The sequence below is a fragment of the Plasmodium malariae genome (assembly GCF_900090045.1).
Source record: "Plasmodium malariae genome assembly, chromosome: 11".
NCBI lineage: Eukaryota > Apicomplexa > Aconoidasida > Haemosporida > Plasmodiidae > Plasmodium > Plasmodium malariae.
Window position 1 is genome coordinate 2,633,134 of NC_041785.1, and position 12,716 is coordinate 2,645,849.

At 18.9% G+C, this 12,716-nt stretch overlaps 2 pseudogenes, besides 2 other annotated features; one reads left to right on the forward strand and one right to left on the reverse strand.

The window, feature by feature from the left end:
• Nucleotides 1-2,946: 2,946 nt before the first annotated feature.
• PmUG01_11062050 lies at nucleotides 2,947-3,705 on the reverse strand (annotated as a pseudogene).
• Nucleotides 2,947-3,705: a sequence feature (STP1 protein, pseudogene).
• An 8,042-nt stretch (nucleotides 3,706-11,747) lies between these two features.
• On the forward strand, nucleotides 11,748-12,716 carry PmUG01_11062100 (annotated as a pseudogene).
• Nucleotides 11,748-12,716: a sequence feature (fam-l protein, pseudogene).

The window sequence follows — 12,716 nt, forward strand, 5'->3', positions numbered from 1 at the left end:
TTGTTCTATCATGTAGAACTTAATTATATAGTCTAAATCTTTGTAACCGTATAATATTTATCTGCATAAAATTTTTGATTATATAATATTTAATTCGATATATAGTTACAATGTTACTTTATTATTTACCACCTCTTTAAAATTTAAAACTTTTTATATATCTTTAATGAAAGATGATAAATAAAATAAATATATTCAAATAAAAGAAGAAAAAAATGCATTAAATAAAAATATTATTACTTTTCTATGTCGAAATTTTAATTAAAAAAATATAATTAGAATGTAAGCTTTAAAAGAATATTAAAAAAAAGTTAATTTTATAACAATAATTCAAATAATACATTCTGTAATATAAAATTTAATTCAAAAAATGTTTATATTATACATTTTATGGAAATTTATAAAAATTTTCTCTAATTTCATTATGAGGATTGATAAAACGTAACAACATTACAGAATATGAAAAATATTAATCTTAGAAATTATACCAATTTAAGTGTACCTTTTACAGTTAAAATAATGAAAAATACTTTTAAGTTATCTATAGACGTGAAAAAATATATTAAAACAATTTGAAAATAAAGCATAATAATCATAAAAAAAAAATATATATATATATAAATATTATATATATAATAATATTATTATGTTTTAATAGAAATTAATATGCAGCATATATGATATTAAAATAATTGTATATTACAACCAAAAATGCTCAATAAATTCATAGTAACAAAATATACGTTATTTTAATTGACGTTACTATTATTGTTATAATATATAAGATTAATTAATGTTACATTTTTATTAAATAATTTAAAGCATAATTTTCTTATATGGTGTGTTTGCTTAATTTTCATTTAAATTAATTCAAAAATTTCAATAATACAACATATAATATTATACTAAAAAAAAACGAGCACGCACAAAATATTTCATTTAAATTCTTGAGATTATTATAGAAATATATAATCAAAAAAATAAAGAAAAAAAAATATATTTAATAAATCATTTTTATATGTTGAAAATTTTATAATAAATTATAAATGAGTAATTAAATGACACTTTCATGATACTTAAAAATTAGTTTATTACCTATTTAACATTAAATAATAAAAGAGAATAATTATAATAAGATAAAATTTGGGGTTCACAAAAATAAAATATTTCAGTAATATTAAAAATGTGAACTAAAAAAAATGAATCAACACAACTGGTAATAAACAAATTATTGGTTAAATCATTTATATTTTTTTTACAGTTTAGTATAAAATGTCAATATTTTTTTCGCCTAATTATTCATAATAACTATTTTTTTAAATTAAATGAAATATTATAAATATATATCAGATTTCTAATATATTTTTACTGTATAAAAAATTAGTAAAGAATGGATTTAATTCGCATTTTATACCATTCATTCAGTTTAAAATAAATTATATATTACTATGTTTATTAATTTTATTCATTTACACAGACAAGTTCATTTTATAATATATATAATTATATGCTGGTAAAATTTTTTTTTTTAAATATTTGGATTTTTAATTATACATAAATTGATATTAACTGTTTCGTTAAGATATTTTATAATTTATTTTTATTACATATATAATGAATTTTGTATATTATTTATATATTTTTTTTTAAATAAATCCATTTAGGATAAAATTCCACCATGAATATCTATATATTTAGTGAAAACATTATTTATATTTTTAATATATTGAATACATTTATATATTTTTATTTAAAATTATATTAGTTTTGGGGGACTTCTTGCAAGCAGTCATTATACAAGTAAATGAATAAAAAAAAATTATTTTTTAAAATTAATAAAAATGTTTAGTTTGTAAAATTATTTTTCACGAAGATTCTTAAAAATAAAGTTTTTAACTGTTTAAGGTATATTTATGCGTGTGCCGCTTAACAATATTTTTCAGTAATTTACGGTACATATATCCGCAATATCATATAATGAACCTTAACTTACCTTGTAATTCACGTGTTCATAACGTGGGTATGTTATAAGACATTGTGAATATGGATTATATATAACTTAAGGAAATTTCTTTATTTATTAATTTTTTTATATAACGTAAGAATTACTCAATTATAATGCACAAAAAAAGTTATTTAACTCTTTGAATATTTTTATTCTTGGTAGCATTTCAATTAAAATATTGGAAAATAATATATATTAAAATGAAACTGGTTGTGATAAAAATTTATATGGAGTAATCTTTTAATGTATATATATATATATATAAAGGAACATTTATGTAAGGCCATAATTTTTGTTTTAGCGTTATTATTGTGAGAACCTGGTTATCAATGTTATATGTTAATCTAACATAGATATAAAAAAACAGTGTACAATTAAAAAATGTAAATAAATAAATCTTATCTTATAATTCTAGAGAAAGATATTATTTATTAATAAGTAAAATAAAAAGAATTTATTAATATTTTATAAATCAATATGCTAATATTTAATAAATAAATTTTTTTTTATATATATATACATTAAAATTTTTCTGTTTTTGTTGAATAAATTATTAATATTACATTATAAAAATAAAAAGAATTATATATAAATGATATATTTTTTAAATTAATATGTTTTTATCTTTATATTTCACGATTATTTTTCCTTTTTATATTACTCATTATTGTATAAACTTTTTTTTGTTGTTCTATCTCGGTATTACAAAAATTAAAAAGTTTGTTTCATCGAAACCATTTCATTTCATTTGAATATTGTTCGAATATATTTTGAATGTTCCTTTATAAGAATTTAATATGTATTGTATTATTATATGAAGGGATTTTCTTATCTTATATGTGTAAAGGGTATATACCTTTGTACCGTTTTCTCTTATCCAATCGTCCATTTTTTGTCTAAATTAATCATACTCTTTATAACTATAAATTTTCAAATATTTATTACCTTCTAAAACGGTGTTGTTTCGTTTCAATTATGTCTTCAGTAAATTGTGTTTTTCTATTTGAATTTTTTCCTGTCTTACATTGTTTTATACAACTACCCAGATGTGATCCACTATTTTCTATGTATTCCTCCATTTTGCATTCTTTTAATACCATAATATGTACTAACATACACAGTTTTTATATTAATTTTTTCCTTATATATTTATATAGTTCTTCATAGCGCATATTGTTCTCTAATATTTCTGTATTTTTCAATGGTAAAGGATCTTTATTTCCTTCATTTTCATGTTCATATGAAATATTCTATAATTCCCCAGTAAATCTTTTAAATCCGTATTTCTCCATATAATGTTTTATAATCTTACACCTTTTTGATATCGAATGTCCCCAGATATTTTTCTCTCTTTTTAAAAATGGAACTTTTTGATTTTCATAAGAAGATTTCTTTATTAATTCTTGTATTTCTTGCATGTAAGCTAGTTTTTTTTTCCATTTATTTTTCAGCTTATTAAACTATTCTTTTCTTTTCAGTTTTTCGAAAGGTTTCTGTGTTTTTCTGTCAATTTATTCCATAATTTTTTTTGTTTTTCATTATAATTGCTACTTTTAATATTTTTCCATTATTATTTTATCATTTGTTAAATCATTGTATGTTTTATGTTCTTCTTTCGAGAATTTGTCTAAAAATATTTCTAAGAACTGTTCTTTGTTTAATTCACATTCTTCTTTACTGCGTTCTTCTAATACTTCCATATGTATTTATATAATCGTTTTGAAACTGTCCTTTTTTTGCTTTGACGATATTACATTTTACTGCATATCAAGTTTATGTATTTTTATAGTTTTTATTATCTCTTAATCACCATATATTGGATCTTTTAAATAATAATGTATTAAAAACTTACTTTTCCTGAGAGAATATGAAGGTCTTAATATTATTAGTAGTTTATGTTTTCTCTTTCTTGGTCTTTTTTTTTATTTAATTACCCTACTAAGGCATAAGGAAAAATAAAAAAATAAATATGGATTATAAAATAATTTACCATAATAATTAAGTATTTATCATATTTTTCTTACAAAGTTTCATTTAACTTTAGTGAAAAAGGAATACTCAATTCTAATCAGAAAACTTGTTAAAATAGTTTATATATTTGTGGCACTTGGATTTACTTTTGGTCTTGTAATTTCTTTTTAAATATATATATTATTTCATGTAGTTAATTTAGGAGTGAAAAAGAAGATATAATTAGGCGTATCTAGAGTTTCAGGGGCTGTAGGAGAAACAGAAGGAGTTTCAAGAATTGATATATCTGATGTTTTCGAAGTCTTTCTAAGATCAGAGTATGCTACTAAGACTTAATGACTTATATGAAGTAATGTAGAGGAACTATATGTTGTTTCATATATAGATGTAGGGTGATCAGTAAATTCTGTTATTTCAGATTGTGTATATTCTGCATCACAAATTTCTTTAGTTTTATATCTTGTAGTTAAGGCTTAAGATGGTTTTTTATATGTGGATGAATCTGAAGCTAAATTTTGTACCTTGGATGGACAATGATTTTGTTTTTCAGATGAAACTTCAGCTGTATTTTTACTTTGTTCTGTTTGTGATTATTGAGTTTTTTTTTAAGGTTCATGTTCATTACGTACCTCTGGGTTCTTTTTTATATACTGATGAGTTCTTGTAAATGTGCGGAGTTTTCGATGTTACATTTACCTCTGGAAATTTTATTCTTGCGTGCTTTATTTTTCCGGATTGGTATTCATTGATGATGGAACTCTTCTCAATTATATTTTTTATTTCTATAAATCACGCTGCCTAGATTTTACGTTTATCCATACAACCATGATCACTATTACAATCGTATGAATTATTATCTCTTGTTTTAAAGTTAACTCTTCGTATGAGATTTTTTTCATTAAAAAAATTCATGTGTAACATATGATAGTTTTAAAAAATTTCTGTCATTCTTTTCAAAATATGTAGGACAGCTGTTATTATCATGTTTCCTTTAATACTTACTTTTTAACCAATTCTCAAGTACTGGTACTGAATTTTATGCTTTAGTATAAATGGGATGTGTATCCTTTATCTGAAATAGATAATTATCCATTTCTAAGAATCTTTCCCTAAGTTGTACTTTGTCTTCACTCTAATGTAAGAAATGAATTTTAGATAAGATCTCTTTTTTAGTTCTTAAGAAGTCAATATTCCTCAGATATTTCCTGCTACAAAAGCCAGTCCTTTTCAGTTCTAGACTCAAAAAAATGATTATGAATTATTTAATAATTAATTGCGTCCTTACTTGTATTATCAATTTTTTATCAAAAATAAACAATTTATGTATAAATATAAATATATTGAAAAACAGTGAAATTTATCTGTCACATAATGATATTACATAATTACTCAGGGGCTCTGTAAATAACTATCTGAAATAAAAATGCAAACATATATTTTTTTATTTATCATTAAAATAATTTTAAATTAATGTTAATTAATTAACAAAAAATATAAAATTATCAACAGTATGAGATATATATAACTATAGAGTAAATGAATATTTATATATTTATATTATATACTTGTTACATATATTTAATTAAATAAATATATTAAACTAGAGATATATATTAATTATTTGTTAATATTAATTAACTGAAATATATATATATATATATATATATATATATATATATATATATATATATATAACTGTAATATTTACTGTATACGATATATAAGAACAAATTACGATAATATATTACTTATAAGTAATATTATTAAAAAATATAAAGTTATAATGCAAAATTATTAGTAATTTATATATTGTATCGTTCTGTTTTAGGTTTTTATTTTTTTTTCCAAATATATATATATATATAAATGACATTAACTGTATTAATAGAAATAAATTCTTTTATTCATATGTTTTTTCTTAAGTACATAATTTATAAAATATATAATTCTTAGAATTCAAGATATTTTTTTTGTTAAATTCCTTTAGATATTTTGTGTTTGTTACAAATCATTATATTATTAAAATTATATTGTTAATAGTTTTTTGTATTTACTACGTTGTATCTGGAGAAGAGAATTAATGATGTGAAAATTATACTATATTGTTGTAGTTGGGCAAAATAAATACCATTAATCTATATATAATACTCTTAATGTTATATATATGAAGTACCTAAAATTTAAATATTTATGATATATATGCCTTGATTATTTTTAAAATAGTATAATTAATTATATATATGTATATTACTGTATATGAATATTACATCTTTTGTAAATTATTGATTTCTCTTAGACTAAATTTTAATTAATAATATACATATTAATATGTGTTTTTTAAAAAAAAAAGGTAGGGGGTGCTTATTCAAAATATGAAAAATTATTAGGACAATTTCATAGAAAAATTAATTATATTATAAGATTAAAAAAATGAAAAATAATTTAAAAGGTTGGATTAAATTTTTTTAATATTATAAGTTTATATAAATATAATAATATATAACATTAGATAATACAAATAATACTTAATATGCTCATAATTACTTTTCTCTAATTATTTAGAGATATATTCATATAAATAGATTAAAAAAATGTTACTTATTTTTTGGTGTTTATTCTGGATAAGATAATTATATGAAAAAATATTTTTAGTACTATAAATAAATCTTTATTTAGATGCAAAACCAAAAAAAACTCATATATTATTTTATAACATTTTTTAAGACATGACGTGGTATATTAAGTAACAGAAAAACTTAATTATATTACAAGACATGTTATTCTGTTACAATATATATACATTGTATGTAATTTTAGTGCTTCATTTGAAAGATATATATATGAGAAGGAAAATATTTTGAACATATAAAAAAACATATTAATATATAATAAATTTTTGTAAATAAACAGTGGTAATAAACAGTTATGTTTTTATAGCTACGTTATATCAATATATCATATTAAAGAATTATTGTTTTTATTTATTTTAAAATTTTGAACTTGTTTTATACAATTTGTTTTTTCCTTTTTCTACTCCCTTTTTATATTTTAATCTTTTTCCTCTTGTTCTATTTATTTTAAAAATATTTTGCTCATTGACTATATACGTGGGAAAATATGTAAAAATAATTTATTATTCTTCATTATATATATTAAATTAGTTTTATTTTAGTATATTATTAATATATGTTATAAATATAATGTGTAATGTACTTATAATAGTGGGTGAATATAAGGAAACATAAAACAGACCACGATTTTTGCAAATATCTGAAAGTATACGGAAAAAACTATGTAATATTAGTCTAAAAAGTTTATATAAAAATATTTATCTATTTATTTTTATTATATTTTTGATTATATATAATTTTTCTTTTTTTGTGTTGATGTATTTTTCATTAATTTGTTTTAATATATGTTCAGAGTCATTATATGTAATTGAAGCTTATGCGTTATATTTAATATAAGGTAATGAAAAATTAATATATGTTTATATGAATTAATAATTATTTTTTTATATTAATATGATTTTTTATTTATTTATTTAAATAACAAAATTTAATATTAAAATATATATGTTGTGTAAGTAAACTTTTCACATCATATATACTAATACAATTGCAACATATATTCATATATATATATATATATATATATATATATATATATATATATATATGTATATAAAATAGAGCAGGAGGATTTTGGAATTATACGTAAAAATAATTATACTTATTATTATTTAGTTACTTTATATAATATATTATAATTTTTTCATATATACTATATATAAATACATAATGTATAAACTGTAATATATATTATTATAAAAAGGAAATTACATATTTTAATTTGCAGTTCAAATTTATTTATACTAGAATTTATAATTACTGCTATATTCTAATAGATCTAGAATCTTTAAGGAATAAATTATCTGAAATATAAAATAAAAAAATTAATCATGGTGAGAAATATATTTAAATTTTACGTTTATTCTTCTAGTTATATACATAAATATAGAATTAAAATAAACTATAGAATGAACTTATCTTTATATATTTTTCTTGAATGATTCAATAAATTATATTTATCCACATAATCCTAATGTAAAATAAATGATACTATTGTAATCTTTTAATCAATATCATTTAATCCCACTAGTTTACTTATTGTTAAATGTATTATACATTTGCTAATAAAATATTTTGTTCTGGTATTGGTATTTCAGAATTAGTGTTACATAATATATTTTATTTCTCACTATTTAATTATAAAAGCGAGAAAGGTATTATGTATCTTTAATAACATATTAACCAATGATATATTTTTACTCTTAGGAATATTTAGTAAATTCAATGAAGATTATACCTATCAATTAAGGGTACTGCTCACTTTGATATTATTCAAATTTTAATTAATCTTATCTGTTACATTTTCCATTATATATATTATATGGACTTATTTATTATAAGAAATGTTATGTACCTAACATATTTATATTGAGCAATAATATGGGTATTTACTTATGTAGTTAAAAATTATGCTTTTTTTGCGTGTTTTCTGTTTCCGCGTTATATTCTATAATTTTGAATAAAATATTTTCTTTTTAATTTCATATATTTTCTATTTATCTTTTTAAAATTGTTCACATGGGCCTTTATACATGGCCTTTTTATAGTTTGTAAGAATAATAATCACATAAGTACTATTATATTTTCAATATTACTATTAAAAAAATTTATATTGACACTTTTTCTTTTGTTTATTTTTAAATATAATCAAATTAAATTATTTACTACTTTATTTTTTCTGAATTAATATATCTATTGTTGGATATTTATAAATTATAATTTTCTGCAGCATAATATCATAGGCAATACTTTTTGTCACAAGACTACATTTGTTCATATTGAGAATCATCTATCTGTATTTGATCACTTTGTGCAACTAAATATTTCAATTTATTTATTTTTTTTTTTACTAATGATAACAGAAAAGTACAAATGTAATAATATAATGTTATTAAAAATTACATAAAGGTAAATATTATACTAATGCTACAAGAAATTCGTGTTATTTATTAGAAGTGCTATAGAGGAATATTCACATTTTCAAGTAAAATAATATATACTGTTAGACAAAAAAAAAAATATATAAAAGTATTTCAATAAATATTAATGTAATTATTAAAAATTAAGGGACAAATGTATATCCAATAGAATATAATGATTCTTCCTTTCATCCGTATGCTTGCTCAAGGAAAATATGCAGAATGTACAATTCACTGATATTGAGTAGGCTTATGCACCTGAACGAAAAATTTTAAGAATGATAATGTTTTGTACTTATTCGTTTTATTTTGACTAGTATCATATTCATTTTTATGTATTTCCAATAGTGTACAAATATAACTAGCATTTTATAGAACCCATCATTTTGTATTACTGTTATATAGTCATTTATATATTTCAGCGTATATGAAAAGACTATGTATATTAAGTCAAATATGGTAATTATTTAGAAATAGTAAAATAATTAATTTACATAAAAATTATAAAATATATAGACATTTTAAGCATTTTTACTTTGTACAGAAGAATAATAATAGGTTCACCTAATTAAATAACATTTGAAAAAATATAAAAAATACATTATATTCAGTAATAATTGAATGCATAAATAGGACTATATTTTGCATATATTGTAATATATTGATAATATAAATATGAAAATAGTATTTTGAAATTTAATACTCCTCTACATCTTATATTTTTGTGTGTTTTAAATATTAATACTATAATTTATTAAATATAAAAAATACTGAAAAAAATATGTAAGTTTATTGATATATATATAATAATGGTGCACTGTTATCACATATAAACATGCTAACTAGAAAGTTAAATATTTTAGTAGGATTTTAATTGTTTATATTTAATTTTGTAAAAACAAAATAATTTAGACAAATATATTTTTATTATTTATAAAAATATCTTAAAAAATCGTTTGGAAAAAATGAATTTTTCTAAAACAATATATATTTATTTATGAGAAAATATTTAGTAGGATTTTATTACATAGTTCACTCTACATAATTTGTTTAATAAGGTGTATATATATTGTTATAAAATTTTATAATTTGTTAATTTATATTTTGAATAGAAATATTAACTGACTGTATATATGTGAAGCAAAACAAATGTTAGAAAAAAAAAAGAAATTAAGCGCTTTGACAAATTTAAATATAACGTATATATATATATATATTGAAAAAATAAAAATATAATAAAGTTAATTTTTGGAGTGCATATATAGTACTTTAAATTTAGTTTTTTTTTAATCTTTTTTAATTTTATTCATTTAGAAAATAATTGTTCTTAAGAATAGTAAGATAAAGGTATATAATAGATTATTACAATAATTTTTTAGTCTTGAAATATATTTATATATATCACTCTCTTCAACATGAAATATAAGTAGTAGAAATATTGTTGCATAATATATATTTGCTGTTAAATGTATTTTCATTTAAATATTACTTATTTTTGTATTTATATTGAACTATCATATTATATCTCAAATATATCTCGCTGTTATAGAGTATTTGTAAAAGAATAAATAAAGAAGTTATCATATTTGTTCTAAAAGAATTTACAGGAAATTTTCGATATCATATATTTAAGTAAATTATATTTTATTCTCTGTTATATACTATTTGCATATTATATTCTATATGTCGTTCTTGTAAATTTATTTCGTTTGAAATATTTGTAAATGCATAACGTTGCACGTTGTATTTCCGTACTAAATTTACTCATATTATTATTTTTTTATTATTTATATGTTATTATATTAGCACAATTTTTAAAAAAATTTATTTAATTATAAAAAAAAAAAAATTCTAATCGTATTTTAAAACATCTCAATTAGTAGCAGTGAATATAAATTAAACGTAATAAAAAATTTTATTTACAAATTATGATACAAAAATAAAATTTTGATCCTTATTTATATTTAAAATAAATATTTTTTTCATATATTAGTTTGTACAATATAAATTATATTTTTTAAATATATTATATACTATAAAAAGAATATATGATATTTAAGAGTAAACAAAAATTTATGTTATAAATAATGTAGCATAAAATTTTGCAAAAATTATATCTTATTCATATAATTTTATGCTTATTACTATTATTTATTTCTGGAATAATTGAGAATTTTTAAGAATAATAATATGTACTTCTAAAATATGATGTTTATAAAGCATGAATTATTTAAAGTTTTATATCCTTAAAATTAGCAATTACTGTTTTAATATGTAGAACAATGTATTATATGTATATACTCTATGCTCTATATTGTATATAAATTCAATATTTTGGTAAAATAAGAAATCATATATATTTGTTTTTTTATAATTTTATCTGAAAGGGATTGTTAAAAAGAAATATTTATTTATAACAGTATTTTAAATATTTAGATTATATATCTTGAATATTTATAAACAAATTTATAATGTTTTAGCTTAGATAATGTTTATTTTTTAAATAAAATTAATATAAAAATTATTTATTACACTTTTTAAATTACTTTTCTTTATATATATTGTAAACTTTATTTTATTTATATACATTTTCCTGTATTTTCACGATAAAATAATTAATAAATATTTTAAAAGTAAATATAGCATCTTTTGTCATTAAATATATATTATATTATTAATTTTTTCCTTATTGAATATATTAGTATATTATTGATCTATATAATGGAAAAAAAAATTACGTTAAGCTCATTTATTAAAATTTCTGCGTTTATGCTTTTAACTTGGATATGCTATTTCAACAATGATATGGTATAACAATATTGCATATGAATATTTGAATTATTTATATTTTTCTTATTTTTTTTTATAAATATTTCTTTTTAGACGTAGGTTATATATTTTTATAAATAATAATTATGTTTTTTGTTTTTATAGGATAATATTAACATATATTTAGATAAGAAATAAAATCTAGGCCGAGAATTAAGTACAATAACTTATAGGTTACTAGCAAAATGTAAACATGATAAGTATTCAGATATTTTAGTATTGAAAAATCTAATGAAATATAATGGAACGATTGAAAAAAAATATATATGTTGTAATGGAAAAGATATTAAAAGAAAGAACAAACAATCAAATGACTGTTCACAAAAAAGTTCAGCAGGAAACAAATGCAACACGAAAAATAAATCTTGCATATTTGAAACCAAAAAATATCCTCGTTTAGAAAGAAAAATATTCAAAGAACTTGATTATGAGAATTTTCTTAAAAACAATAGAACAATTAGTGATAATATTTACAAAAAAATAATGTGTAAAAAATGGGGTATAAGACTGTCTCTCCCCACAACTTTGTTCTTGTTGTTATCAATATCACTTATATTAGATTTATTTGTGGGTTACGGTTTTGTAAACAAGTTGATTAGGTTATTGAATTTTATTTTTCCAGATAAGAAGTGGATTAGTACTTGGCATGACTGGTTGTGGACTTCCGGTTTAAATTGGATGGGTGTAAGAGTTTTATCAAACGTTTCTAGTAATAAGAAATCCTCTATTATTTCAAGCGTTTTTGCTAATCTAATATATTTAATACCTTTAATTATATTAGGTTTAACAGTTATATTAGCAGTTTTTTACTACCATAAAAAAGTTAAAAATTATGAAAAAATTAAGTTACGAAAAATATAA